This window comes from Lepidothrix coronata, unplaced genomic scaffold (assembly GCF_001604755.1).
Source record: "Lepidothrix coronata isolate B3197 unplaced genomic scaffold, Lepidothrix_coronata-1.0 Scaffold194, whole genome shotgun sequence".
In the NCBI taxonomy this organism is placed as follows: Eukaryota; Metazoa; Chordata; class Aves; order Passeriformes; family Pipridae; genus Lepidothrix; species Lepidothrix coronata.
The window spans coordinates 1277693-1292599 of record NW_016690374.1 but is presented as its reverse complement, the minus strand read 5'-3'; the positions used below and the strand labels follow the sequence as shown (position 1 = coordinate 1292599).

The 14907-nt window shown below is 41.3% G+C and overlaps 1 long non-coding RNA gene across 1 annotated transcript in view; it reads left to right on the top strand.

Moving 5' to 3' along the window:
- Positions 1-6539, top strand: part of LOC108505535 — a 32729-nt gene extending 26190 nt beyond the window's left edge. The window contains exon 3 of the long non-coding RNA XR_001877558.1: positions 6326-6539. This is a non-coding gene — a long non-coding RNA (uncharacterized LOC108505535). The remainder of the gene's footprint in view (positions 1-6325) is intronic.
- The last annotated feature ends 8368 nt before the right edge of the window (positions 6540-14907 follow it).

Genomic DNA, 14907 nt, shown 5'->3' with positions numbered 1-14907 from the left:
TTTTGGTAATATTTTTTTCCTAGTTATTACAATATTGCAATTATTATGGTTTTCCTTTCTGGTTCAGATGTGTCTACCATGGCAACTTTCAAATTTAAAATCAAACATACCTGTTCCCTATTTCAGCTTTTAGACTTCTCATATTTCAGTGGAAGCACACACCCTTTGGTACAGTTACCTCTGTGTGTGTGTGTGTGTGTGTGCATAGTCACATGCTCATGCAGCTTGTTTAAATAGAAAGTTTTTTTCTTCCAGACTATTCTTCACTGTTTCTTTCCTGGGTTATCAGTCTCTACACTACACTCATCTGAAGCTCTTATTTTTCGTTCTGTTCATGCCAGAGGACATGCCTTTCAGACGCTATGGCTCTTGGCTTTCTCACTTTATTACAATCTCCCATACAGCTTTTTTCAATTTGAATGCCACTTTTCATTTCTACCATTTCTAATGTAGAACCCACATTTTCAAAAGCTTTTCACTGGTGTGAAATCTGCATGATTTCTTTTCCTCATTTCTTAAATCAAAACCTGAGATTTATTTTCAGTCTTTCTATGCTGCCACGGGGCACTGGGAGCAAAGTCTGCCATAGGAAAAGGGAGACCACCCTGCAGATACTCCCTAAAAGTTTGTGTAGAGATCTACAAGATCTCCCACTGTTGTGTCCAGCTGGCGTCACAAACCCAGTTACCTAAACACTTGGCAACCAAAGTATCTTTCATTTTAACTTGCCTCTTCCCATCCACGGGGAGAAATTTCCTATAGGACTTCCTAAAGGATTATCTCCAGTGCAGAGTCCTCACTTGGCAGAAGGGATCTACTAACAGGATAATTTCCCTTTCTGACAGCTTTCTGCCTTTCTGCCATTAAAGTGTTTTCTCCTGCAACAATCTGTGTAGCTGGCCTAGAGGTGAGATTTTTCTATTATTTACCTCAAAGTCTTGATGATGAACCTTTTTCCTAATTCCCAGTTTTAGTTTTTCACTAAAATAGTTTTCTTTATTTTCCTCTCAGTGTCACTAGAGAGCAGTTTGTACTGAGCCCTTTTTTCCCAAATGGAAGACTTCTTTCCTCTTATAAACTAGGATTTAAATCCACGGGGACTTAAACCTGCAGTACAATGAAAGTCAAACTATATCAATTATGTGTTATCCTGCAGAAGACTCTTCTTGTACCTGAACAAAGAGAATATGACAAAGCCCTAGAAGTGTTTATCAGATTTGAGAGACTGTATAACAGCGAGAGGTGGTTAACAGTGGGTAGATAGCATTTATACTATGAATATGTGAATCATAAGCTTCTTCAAACTAAGGTTTAACACCGGAAACTTATACCAAAAGTACTGTCTGCTTGTCTTCAGAAGCGGGGAGGGGGTTTTCTTCAAACAGACAGCTACAGAACCTTTTATTTCACCAAAGAAATGTCAGGGGAGAGAAGGGAAGAGGCACAATTACTGACAAAAATGGTGAAAATTAGTAGAAAAAACATATTTTGAACCTAACATGCAGACAGACCCAGTATCTTGTCAAGATGCTGTCAGGATGTGTTGAGCTGAGGAAGTTCATCCCCACAACCAGAGTCTCTGATAACAAAAAAGCTGCACTCTGGTGGGTGCCTGATAGCAAAGCTGTCATCGCCCCACACAGTGCTAGGGCTTGTTGTTGTGCGCCAGTGCAGGACATCAGGCTCAGTGGGAGGCTTTGCACTGACTTTGGCAGCTGGTGTCTGGCTCCCAATCAGCCTGTACAAAAGGTATCTGTATAAACAACTTATTCTCTCTTTGTGGTACTGACTCCTTGGAATTAAAAAAAAAAAAAGAAGAATCCTAGTTACAAATAGAAAATTGTTGAAAATTATGTGGGAATGGTAATTACACTCCTCCTGACTTTGGCCCAAAGCAGGGAGGCCCAATTTTTCTCCAGGAATTCCTGTCTGCCATTTTGGGGAAACATTGAAGCCCTGGACTGACTTGATCAAAGCCTTGCTATGCTGTCAAAGTTGCTAATAATTCATGATGTGTAAGAGACTGAAACCTGTCACAAAGTATGCTGTAATGGTACACTTTCTAAAAAATGTTGACTATATTCTTTATATCAGCACTTAGGCATATCCTTTAATTGCTTAGCACCTGCCAGTTTAATGCTTAAAACATGATTTAATCCAGTGAGTCAATGAATCAATTCCTGAACATGTGCTTCCAAGGGATGTGCTCATTGAAAAGTCTGACAGTTTCTGTGACCTCTTCATTCACATCACGATGCAAATTCCATAAGTAAGCTGAAACTTTAGGTCCACTTAAGTGATGCACTCTGAGTAACAGCAGACAAATCCACTAAGTCTTCTCCTAATCTCTTAATATTTATGTCTCTTCCATTGAATCTCAATTGCGCATACTCTGATCTCAGTGTGAAGCATTTGGGATTAATGTTCACATTTTAAAAAGCTAGTTCTGGTGACCTTAGTATCTCAGGGCCAGCTTGAGAAACTTGACCTGAAACTGGATACAGGATCTCATTTGCAGATGGCACAGAGCTTCCTACTCCAAATATCAGACAAATTCTTCTTGACTTCTCTGATGGAAGTCTAATCTGTGAGTAGTTGTTTGTGACTGACTGTTCCTGCATTGTCACTTTTATTCCAGGATGGGTTATAGGGCAGTGGGATAAAGCAGGAAAGCTCAAGTAGAGATAGTGGCCTGCTTTTGCCTACTGGCCCATAAAGTATCTCAAAATCTTCCAAATCTGATCAACCCTTTCAATTTCTGTTCACTCGGTAGACAGCAGAGTCTATTCATTCCTGAGGGCAAGAACATTGCCGCATCTGCTCTCTCCTGCAAGCTGTTCTGCACCAAATAGGCCCATCAGCCATTACCTCAGGTATGCAAGGGAATGGCATATGATGGGAATGCTGAAGCTTTCAGTGTTATAGGAGTAGTACCTATCTACAGGCTTTGAGATATGCAGCAAGCTGGCCAAGTCTTGAGCTGTCTGGGGCTGGCCTATAATCAAAGGAGAAAAAAGCTCTCTCACCAAAACTGAGCCTGCCATCGGAAAGGTGAAGTTCCCATCAGCTACTAGCAGCAATAGGGAAAGAAAAAGAGGCCTTGAAAAGAAGCAGTGTCTGATGGAGCTCTCAGACTTGCACATCCAAATAACAAGGCTAAATAATAAGCTATATGCCCTTCTGTGTAAGAGATAGTTTTTGGAGTCATAGGTGGGTTTCTTCTTCATCTCATTAAAGAAAATCTTAAGCTTTGGATATGAGATTGTATCACAAGCAGCCTTAATCAACTTCATATCACAACTCTATTCTCTGATATTAATAACACACAGTTTGTAAACACAATCATCCTGTTGCCTCTGTTTTGAGATAATCAGACTTCTTTCAGACGTTTGGAAAACTGAATTACTTTTGTTGTTGATCATAACTGTGGGTTTGTCACTAGAATTGAGATGTGAGAGGAAAGTGGGCAAAAAATACTGCAAACATACCAATCAAAAGGGAAATCATTCTCTGCCATGGGTAGAATTTTACATATTCACTGAAAAGAAGCTGAGAAATAATTCTGCAATTACCAGCTTCTTCACGTCAGATAAAGGGGACAAATATAAAAACAAACCTTGAAATCCCAAGTATGTATATTTAAATTCTTACTGGTGTTGCTTATGAGAGCCAAGTTTAATATTCAAGGTCAAAAGAAAACTTGTATAGAAAATCTCTATCTAAGTCAAGATTTCTCATTAATCTGATTAATTGAAAAAATAGCTTGGGAAAGAAGGAGCATGCTTTTTTCCTCCTAAACATAAGATCAGTACATTTAATGGTCAATGTTTCTGGAGTTTTAGTTCAACTGAATGAAAGGAATTGATTTTTAGGGGTTAGGAGTTGGCATGTTTGTTAAATCCAACAATTTTTGTCAAGGACTCAAGATGTGTACTTAGGAAATAAGATGTGTCAAGTGATTTGTCAGCTTTGAAGGACGCTGGCCAAGATCTGCATTTGAGTATTTGATTATTCCAATGGCTCCTCAAATTCTTCGTAACCATAATGAAATGTAGGACACAGTTGGTAACAATTGCCCATTTATTAGTAGTTTTGTTACGTAGTTCTTATTATTTAAAACAATAACTCTGGATTTGTAAAATGGAACCCAAAGTGGAAAATCAAGGTTCTTGGTGTCATCAAAGAGAAGCTGTAGGCTCATACGACTGAAAATCAAGGTCCTTTTAGGAGATTCAAACCGCACTCTAATATCAGAGACGATGATCAAAATACAATCCATTGCACCATTGAAATGGAAAATAAATGTTGGAATCATGCTCAGAGGAGAGTTGAGATATAAGAAAAAATTGCAGGTTTTCTGCATTTTGTCAAACTGTTTTCGCTGTTAAACAGTCTCCAGAGGTGCTGAAGTCCAAACAAACCTCTCCACTAGCACTTTTAGAACTATGATAATTTCATTTAAAGTCCTTGAATACAAGATATTGTTACAAGCAACGAAGCAAAGTTAAGACAACTGCAGAAAGAGTGGCAGTGATTGCTAATATTATGCACAGTGGTACTTGTCAGTCTTGAATTCTGCTCTAGATGAAATGAGTAGGATAATAGGCTGAGTAACCTGCTACACTATGTAGAAATTAGTAACCAAACCACTCAGTGCACAGATAGAAGGACATAGAACTTTAAATGTCTTTCCAGCTCTTTCAATTCATTAAGACAATTTTAAACATCAGTCCTATTACTGAAGCCTCAATTTAAATGACAGTAGGCCTTTATTCAAAATCACAGCAGATGCAGCAATTTTCTAAGTACAGGTCAAAAGGCTCCAGAGCTGTTGCAAATGTTCCTACAGATTTCAGACTTCAGAGGTATTCACGTCACATAACTTCACCTGTCTAAAAGTCAGCATTTTGGGGTACCTCACCTCCTATATTTGGCACTTCCCATAACACCATGTTGCCAACACTGACTTTTCAGCTGTAACCAGCACATGTTACAGATGGAATTAACTGCATAATGGAAATACTGGATTTAGAAATAATTCTTTGTTAGAAGAAGCCAAGTTTCAGGGTTAATAACATAGAGGGAAATCAACCCAGCAAGATAGATGAAATATATAATCAGTGAAGTCATGTTGCTCAAAACAGTGCTTCGATAACTTCTACTTTTTAACTACTGTCATAAACAAATCAATAGATATCAGTCAATTTATCATTCTCTGTGATTAGAGATTAATTCCTGGGAAATTACTGCAATATCTTAGCACGATTAAACAGTATTAAATAATTATTCCATGTGAAATAATGCTCCTCACCAGCACTGCCAACAACTCTGAACGTTATTTTGCCCAAGCAGAGATTAAAAGTTCTGGTCTATACTCCATTATTTTGGCCTCATTTCTTCAAATGTAAGGATGTACTCTACCATTGTAACAGTGTTTAATTAGTGAAAATGCCTTTTGGGTTTATCAGCTGATGCCTCTATCTCAAGGTATGGTTAGCAAAGGAGATAAGAGTAGCTAACCCAGAGTAGGCAGCAGCTGCAGAGTATACATGTACATTTAGGCATATGCTGAGAGAAGTCTACATGTGACTTGGGCACTGAGGGCCCACTGCGGTCAGCAGAGATGTAGAACTCCATTCAGATTAGGTGTTAAGTGCTGTCTGACATATCTGGTCCCAAAGTGCTGCTACACAGGTCATTAATCTCCTATGGGTTCCTGTAGCATGTGTATCAGCCCACATGGATGTCTTGGACATCTTGATCAGCACTAGGCTCCTATATGCAGAAAACTGGATTGAACTCTGAGGAAGCACAGCTGGCCAACCCCAGAGAATAATTCAGTTCACCCTGACATATTTGCCTACTCTTTGGCTCAGTTCTCCACACACAAGGATTTAGTGCTCTTTGGGATGCCATGAGACACCCAAGACATCCACTCATGGCTGGCAGCATTCCCCATGACCTACAAGGGACCATGGCCTGCTGGAGGCCAGGCAACTTAAACGACACTGTGTGCTGCCAGCCAACCAGGCATGCAAGTCTCTAGTGCCTGACCACCAAGCAGCTCTCTTCAGCCCAGGGATATCTCAGCTGGGATGCTGTTACCTGCGGTGGGATGCTTGGCACTGCAGCTCTCAATCTCCTACACTGAGGTTTCGTAATTTCAAACTGAGTCCTACCCTGAATGCTGGTCGATTGTGTCTTGTCTTCTACTGTCTTGCAAAAGAAGCTAGGGAGGCATCTGGGGAGTTTTATTTCTCAAGGGATTAGCAATACTCATATATCCAAAAGGCCTGGAGAAATTCTCTTTTCTACTTTTTCACAGGTGCAGGGAACACTGGGAGAAGTTGGTGATGCCTGCAGCTCTCAAGCAGAGGACCCTTAAGTAAACTTTCCCTGAAGTCACCTCTCCTCCCCTGACCTACCCTCCTTTCCCATAGCACATTAATCAGATAAGTCTTCAATACCACAACCCAGTCTCACCTGAAAGGCATCTGCCTCTTACTCCACATGCTACAAAATCAAGGTGCTAAGGAAGAACAGCAAAATAGAAGGAGGGAAGGGGAAGCATGTTGAGGAGTTTTTTGAGAGATTGATAACTCCACTAAAGTCACTCTTGCTGTAATCCCACTCCCTGTAATAAACTGCAGAGACAAACTCACCCCAATGCCCTGGTGCTCTCATAAATTGTCTCATATGGGCCCAAACCAAAAGCTATAGAAATCAATGAATCTTCATTCCATGACTTTAACGATCTTGAAACAACCTTGGCATAATTTCTCCTGCTTCCCATTTTTCTTCTCTATTTTCCCTCTGGTGCAAAATTTTACAGCTTCAAATATGCTGTGAATTATGGCAACCAGCTACAGAAATCTGATATTCAGGCCTGTTCTGCCAGATAATCCATATGTGCAAATCAGTCTGTAAACAGGAATTTAGGCCTGCTGAAATTAAGCTGAGAGAAAACAGAAAGGAACTACCCCTTGAAATGTAGATCTGCTACTGAATTTTAAAAAGATGTGGCCATGGTTAACCTGTTCCATCTGTGATACTCTCCTATAAATAATACTTTTTCCTCTGGATTTGCATGTCTTCATAAATCTGGTGCAATTTGATCATGTTCAATTTTAGCTACAAATGCTAAAATCCTTTATTAATCCATTGAACCAGCCCCAAGTGACACTTTCTCTTCTTATTTCAAAATCAGAGTGGCTGGACCAGGCTTATATCTGAGTAAAAAGGTAAGTCACTTTCCGTGTTTCTCCTACCATGGGAGGCCATGATAGTTGATGCATCCAGTCACAATGCACCCAGCTAACTTGTATTATCCAGGCAACCCAAAAAGCGTGATAATGGCTTTGAATTAGTACAGCTAGGAACTTGCTATGAGTTAGCCAAACCAAGATGAAAAGTGCTGCTCTTTTTTCCCAACCTCCCGTGTTGAAACACATTTCAACAAAGACAACAAGAAGAGAGAAAGAGAAAAAGGAAGAAAAAACAAACAAACACAAAACCAAACAAAAACCCCCCAAAACAAAAAACCCACAACAACTCAGAATCAGAAAAATATTTCTGTTTTTCCTTAGCATAATATTTATACTTCTATACATCCATAATTCCCATTTACAGACACAACATACAAACAGGAAGATGAAGCACTGCTTAGGAAAGGATAAAGCTAGAGAGAAGCATGGGATGAAGAGAAGTCAAATTCATTCAAAAATACAAAAATCATCTCATGAGTGAATAAACTGAAGGTGGGCCAGCAGGAAACCTGTGGAAGATACTCAGAACCAGCTCAGAGCAGGTGAGGAGTCAGCTGAGACCTGCTCATCCCCATTGTCCTTAAGAACATATTGGATATACATGTTTCAGGGATGGCATAGTTACAGTTCATTTTTCCTTGCATAAAAGGATTAGTAGGTGACCTGTAAGGAGCCATCCAGCCCTGTTTTTCCCAACTATAATTCTCAGTTACATAGGAAACTGGAACAAGAAAAGGGGCCAGTATGTCCAATATCGCACGTGGGTTCCCACCCCATACTTAGAAGTACAGCATGTCCCATGAAATCCATGAACTTTGACACTGCCAGGAAAAACATTTGTTTAAAAGGGTACTGATTCTGATTTCATTTAAAACAAATAGCAGTTGGTTTCCTATGCTCTTCCATGTAACCTAACAAGGCATTGTTGAAATGGCCTCTTCAATAAAGGCGTGAAAGATTTCTTTGGCTGAAAACTGTTAAATATTATAGTTGACTTACAATGAAAAGCATGAGTAGAAAGCAAGCTCTGTTGTACTGATTTCTAAGCACATGGCAATGGTCTTCTCCTATGACCAGGATGAGAGTTTGCAGAGTTCCAAACTGAGGTTTGTTGCAGAAATAATCTGCTGGGTTTCTGTGCTGGTTTAAAGGTAAACCGGCAGGAGAAATGAATCCAACTCCAAAGCGATTATAATTCAGAGTTACAATTTAATAAAAATAATACCATAAATACAATTACATGGACAAACAATTGGTTTAACCCACAAAACCCAGCTGTATAACCTGGCACCCTGGGGCACGAACAAAATGTTGTTGTTCATTGGCCCCTGTGCTGAGCCCCATGTGGTCCCCTGAATCCAAAAGTAAAAGGAGAGGAAAAACCGGTTGGTGCAAGTGATGGTCGCAGTCTGGTTGAGAGTGGTGGTTGCAGTCTGGTCGAGGTTCTAGTCCTCCTCTGGATCCCACAAGTGGTACCAGAAGTCCCAAGACCCCAAGATTATATACACTCAGGTTCAGGCAGGAATGCCCAGTGCCTCCCCCAGGGCAATCACCCACCACAATGGGTGATTGTAAGTCATGGGTATGAGGACAGGAGCATCCTCCTATCTCACAGGCCTCTTAACAGCCAGCTTATAGCTTGCGGGGCCAAGTGTGTTCTGGGCANCACATGGCAATGGTCTTCTCCTATGACCAGGATGAGAGTTTGCAGAGTTCCAAACTGAGGTTTGTTGCAGAAATAATCTGCTGGGTTTCTGTGCTTGTTTAAAGGTAAACTGGCAGGAGAAATGAATCCAACTCCAAAGAGATTATAATTCAGAGTTACAATTTAATAAAAATAATACCATAAACACAATTACATGGACAAACAATTGGTTTAACCCACAAAACTCAGCTGTATAACCTGGCACCCTGGGGCACGAACAAAATGTTGTTGTTCATTGGCCCCTGTGCTGAGCCCCACGTGGTCCCCTGAATCCAAAAGTAAAAGGAGAGGAAAAACCTGTTGGTGCAAGTGATGGTCGCAGTCTGGTTGAGAGTGGTGGTCGCAGTCTGGTCGAGGTTCTAGTCCTCCTCTGGATCCCACAAGTGGTACCAGAAGTCCCAAGACCCCAAGATTATATACACTGAGGTTCAGGCAGGAATGCCCAGTGCCTCCCCCAGGGCAATCACCCACCACAATGGGTGATTGTAAGTCATGGGTATGAGGACAAGAGCATCCTCCTATCTCACAGACCTCTTAACAGCCAGCTTATAGCTTGCGGGGCCAAGTGTGCTCTGGGCAGCTGCTGCAAATGGTCTATTGTTAACAGTTTCTAGGAAATGGCATGGAGGGTGTAGAATACACAGTTTGGGTTACACCCACACAGCGATGAACTGGCCCCAGCTGTTCTAACTAGGACAATTTCCTATTCTGCTATACCCAGGTAAATATCGAGCTGTTTCATTGACTTCAACAGAGGCTGAAGATAGAGTGTTACTTGTATTAGATGGAAGTCCACTGGAGTAATTTCCTCGGTTTTGAAGGACCATGGGATCAGGCCTTTTTACTCAGGAATTCCTGAGTCAGAAACAGGCCAGGAGAGTTAAACTCAGATTTTATCCCCAGAGTGTTACACATAGTACATATACAGCACCCGGGACACCTGGAATACAAGTCTCATTCTCTTAACAGTGAAAAACTGACCTTTTACTGTCCCCTCTAAAATAAGATATTGAATCATTTATTAAATTATGGTTATTAGGGTTGTCAAACAGACAAATTCTCAGTAAATGACGGAGAATTATTTTTTTCACCTTTACATCCTGTTTTGTTCCAACTATGCAGCATCTGCCCTTGCATACCAACTAGATGACGGTCTGTTGCATGGTGTAGCAGCAGTGACGCGTTGTTTTGTTTAAGGGGCTCTATAATCAGTGAAGGGACCAGGATTTTGCAGGGTACTTAATGACCTTCCTTTCTTTTGAGTTCTCAGCTTTACCTAGTTGGTTTGGGGAGACAGTGAACAGGGCAGTGAGTGTTTCTCTGCTTCATCTCAACAAAAATCTAAGTGGGTTCACTGGAAGGCTTAGCTGAAGGGGTTGAGGACTTTTTATCCATCAAGAAGCCCATTTATTTCAGTCCTCTCAAGCTGAAGTAATTATAGAATGACTAGATTTCTGATCCTAGTTCCACTATTAGTGGGAATTTATCCGCACTCCAAAAGCTGCCAGATTCAACCAGCAGGCTGGGACAAAGGGCAAATGGGCAGCACAAGATGAGCATCATGGCTATCCTGCTACCAGTACCTGAGATAGCTGGCTATAGTTAGCCTGCATATTTGCCCTGCATGACCCTTACTTCTGAGGCTGTTTGATAGACAGTTTTTCAGACAGACCAAAACCATGACAGTCCCTCCAGAAAGAGCTCTTTGAAGTAAAAATTATATCTTATACATAATCTTGTGGACTACAAATTTATGTTACTTAGGCTTTGTAAGTAAACAGAGAACATCAGCCACTAGATTACCATTCTGCATCAACTCCTGAGCAGCCAGTGCTTTACAGATTGCAACTCAGTAGGTGACACGATATTGTTCATTAAGTTTGGTGGGAAATGACACTACATTTTTCACAGTGTTTGAATGTGATTTGTCCACAGCACAAGTACATGGTGAACACTGCAATTGCCATTTCTCACTAATTATGTGGAAAAATCCAGCAAGGGAAAAAGAAATGCTTGCAATAGGTTTTTAGCTAACAAGAAAAGGAAAAGGACATGAAAGGTAAATGTAAATATCCACAAATAAATAGAATATTTTCTCCATCCATAAAAAAGCAGAACTATTACCAGAAAATTGGTTTTTGCCTTCAAGGGCTTTGAAGAAAGAAAAGGGAAGGTTAGATTGATAGCAAAGTGCAGGCTACTGAGTCAGTGCACAGAGCATGAGGAAACATGCCCGAGGCATGGCTGCTCAGGCAAAGCTGCTAGTTCATAAAGTTGATTGAACAGGACAACAAACAAGGATGTGTTCAGGTGCTCTGGTTCCCAAAACGGGCTATGTGGGCAAAGGCTTTTATGGGATTGCATTCAGAAGATTACACCCGAGATGTGAGCAATTCTGTTTCAAAAAGAAGATTAAAAATAACATTAATTAGGGTTTTAGCTATGTTATTAACTTTGTGCCCGTAATTTCAAGGACAAAATGGTCAGAGTGAATTTCCCCTTTCTTGCCTATTGTTCTTACAAATTAGTTCTGGGTATCACCGCAAGTAACGACCACAGGAGCATTCAGAGGTGTTAAATGCAAGAAGAGTTTAGCCCCTGCTGTTGGAATTGACCCACCAGGAGAGGAGTTCAGCCAATGGAACAGCTATGTTTCATAACGGGGGAAAAAAATATTTGTATTCCATTTTTAGAGCTCACCCATTTTGCATTTCTTTTTCACAATCCTGTTAGCCAAAGAAACCTAAATGCATAATAAATGGTAGTACAATTTTAAAAAATTTTATTGTATGTACCAATTTTTGACATCTTTAAGGGGCATATTTTGCAGATGAGTGATAAGCACTGGTTTTATGCACTAATAGTTAGTGGAAAAGAAACATCCTGACATCTTTAGCCCCAACCACCAGTGTCCCCTTCAAGGTACTGAACTCTCCTAAATTCATTTGGAGTTTATTGGAATGGTCTTTCAGGTCTAGGAAGTAGGATGCAGTATAAAACAGACTCGGAGCAAGCCCATGCAGAACCCCAACTAACAGCAGGTTTAATTCTGACATATGCAAGCCAAAATGTCTGCAATAGGCTGACAACAGTCATCAGCAAAAACATAAGGAAAAACATATTTTTCTGGGCAACTTAATTACTCTCAGGAAAGAAAATCCCAATCCTGGACCAATTTTAAGGTAAGATGAGCACTTACCATAGGCAATCCCACTAGTGACTCAGGAAGGCAAACATCTTGATGCTGCTCCTTAATGCCTCCTCAGATTTGTACAGAACTACAAAATTGTTCCTTGAGTCCCTCATCCACAGCCCTTCTCCTCTGACCTTGCTAAAATACATTTTATTTCCTGTTTTTGCCTTTTCCCTCTGCCCTCTGAATTTGCCTGAGGTCTGAGAGTGGGCTCTTCACTCTCAGTCCTGGCTGATGTCCCTGGTTTTGACTGCCTGGCTGTTATCTGAACTCCTGCCCATTTCCAACTCAAAGCACAGTTCCAGCAGTCATATGAGGAGTTTGGCCTTTAGTGCAAATTGATTCCATTTCTAACTCTTGTCGTGGAGGAATAAAGTATGGAGACGTGAGCAGGCAGTGGGGAGGGAGGGCCAGATGAAAAAATAAATTGCTGTTTTAAAGGAAAAAAGCAGTAACTTGGGGTAGAGGAGTGGGGCTGTGGGGTGTAGGAATCTGAGTCACAGCTTTTCAACAACCGATTCTGGTAATTTTGTGAACATCTTTAAAATTCTTAACCCCACCCCACTCCCTTGAGCTGCTGCCCTTCAAAATAATCACTTTAAAAGGGCTACTAGCAGATAGTCCCTGCCAAGTATGAGGGACGAGCAACCTGATGCACAGTGACCATGGAAGCTGACAGGCAGAGCTCACATGGCACACAGAGAGCTGGAGCTCAGGGCCGTGACATCTTGAGGGACAGGAGAGATAAGGACTTTGGATCCCTATTCCTCCATCCCGTGCTTCACCCTGAGCCAAGATGCTTCAAATATCTGGTCAGTGGCATCTTGCTCTGGCTCCTGCAATTCTCTGCTGGCACATCTGACCTTTAATTTGGAAAGGAAACATTCAGCCTGGCCTTCTACCTTGGAAAGGATGCTGACGCCTGTCATGTATTTTCACTTGGAATGGAGTGAAATTAATCTCATTAATACAGTAGATAGCTGGGGTGACCCATGGGACAAACTAGATGGATATTTTGGGAACGGTGATTCCTAACTAAAAGCTCAGCTGGGAAGGACTTTCCACGTTTGTGAGTCTGCAGTTAGTTTGGTATTTATTTAGCTGCTAGTATGTGTGAGTTCCTCTGGCACTAAACAAGCTCCAGCACACTCAGGGCTTTAAATATTCCTGTCTCAGAGCATGGCACTGCCTTTGACCTTGATGGAGCCGGAGTATGCCTGGCTATGGGACAAGCCCAGAATGTCCTTCAGAAGAGGACAGCATCTTCCATCACACACTACATCAGCAGCAGCGGGGGCCCAGGAGGCTCATGCCAGGGTCGTAAAGGTCTTTCAGGGGGCATTGTCCATGGACCAGGCACTGTACTGGAAGGGCAGACAATACAGAGCAGAGCACAGTCCCAGAGCAAACATGTTGTCACTTGGCACAATCAGGTGTTGTGGTTTTTAAGCTGACTGAGACCTATGTATGAGCTACAGCATATGGCACACCACAGGCTGTGGCTACATGGTCAGGGACAGCCTTTGGGATAGCAGGGGTGGACAGCCCACTGTATTCTTCTAGTCAGGCTTTGTGCTAAAAGTACTGCAGAAGAGAATAAAAGGACTTCTTGTATGCAGAAAGAGATGCTTTTTGGATGGTAGTACACTGTCTAATTTTTTCAGAGGGCCTTATAAATGCTTTTCCTTATGTCAAATAAAGTAACAAAGAGTAACAATGGGTAGGAACAAGAGGCTTACTCACTCCTACAGCAACTGAAAAATTCACATGCCTTGCAATAGCGTAATACATGCCCTTGATGACATGGTTATTCTTCTCCTATCATTTACTTTGGGGAGGATGGCTTATATGCATCCTCTGCATTACTATATATTATATTATTACTTCTCCATGATTTTTGAGTGTCATTTATGCTGAGTTGGAGAAGAGTAGGAGAAGAAATGGCAGAGACTCATTAAATACAGTGCTCCAGATAATCAACAGTGATTAAGTAGTCCCGGTAGCCACATTTTCTGAGGATCTCACAGTCTTTTCTCAATGTATACTTCATCTCAAAGCATTTCTGTAATATTTTCTAAACTCACATAACAGAAAAATAATTAAAATACAGATAGTGAGTCTCATTTGCTTATCCATTACGGCACATCTGTACAAGGAAATAAAACAGCTGAGGAACTCTTATCTGACCAACTGGCTCAGCACAGTCTATATCCATGCAGATATGCTCCTCTATCCATGTACTAAAACAGTTGCCTCATCCAAACTGCCTGCAGGGAGCAGAATTATAGAATCATAGAATCACTTAGGTTGGAAAAGACCATTAAGACCATCGAGTCAGATTGTTAACTAAGCACTGTCAAGTACACCACTAAACCATGTCCCTAATAGTCCTAGACTGTGCTAAATCAGAGTTTGTCTGACACATCAACAGCTAGCTCAGGTCAAAACAATGTGGGAAGTGTTCTATGAACTTGGCACAAATTGAGGTGATGGTGGGATGGTCTCTCTGAGCACCCCAAGCTGCCATTTGGGAGCACCTGCTTCCTAGCCAGGGCTGTGGATAAAGCCAGGCAGCAGCAACTCTGCACAGTGACTGGAGTTGTCAGCTGCAGATAGCAATGCCACAAAAAGTGACAGCAGTTGAGGACACTTTATCAAAAATGGCACACATCAGAGCTCCTGTGATGAACATCATCTGATAGGTTATAGCAACAGTTTTCTGCAAAGAGTGCATGTGCAGTATT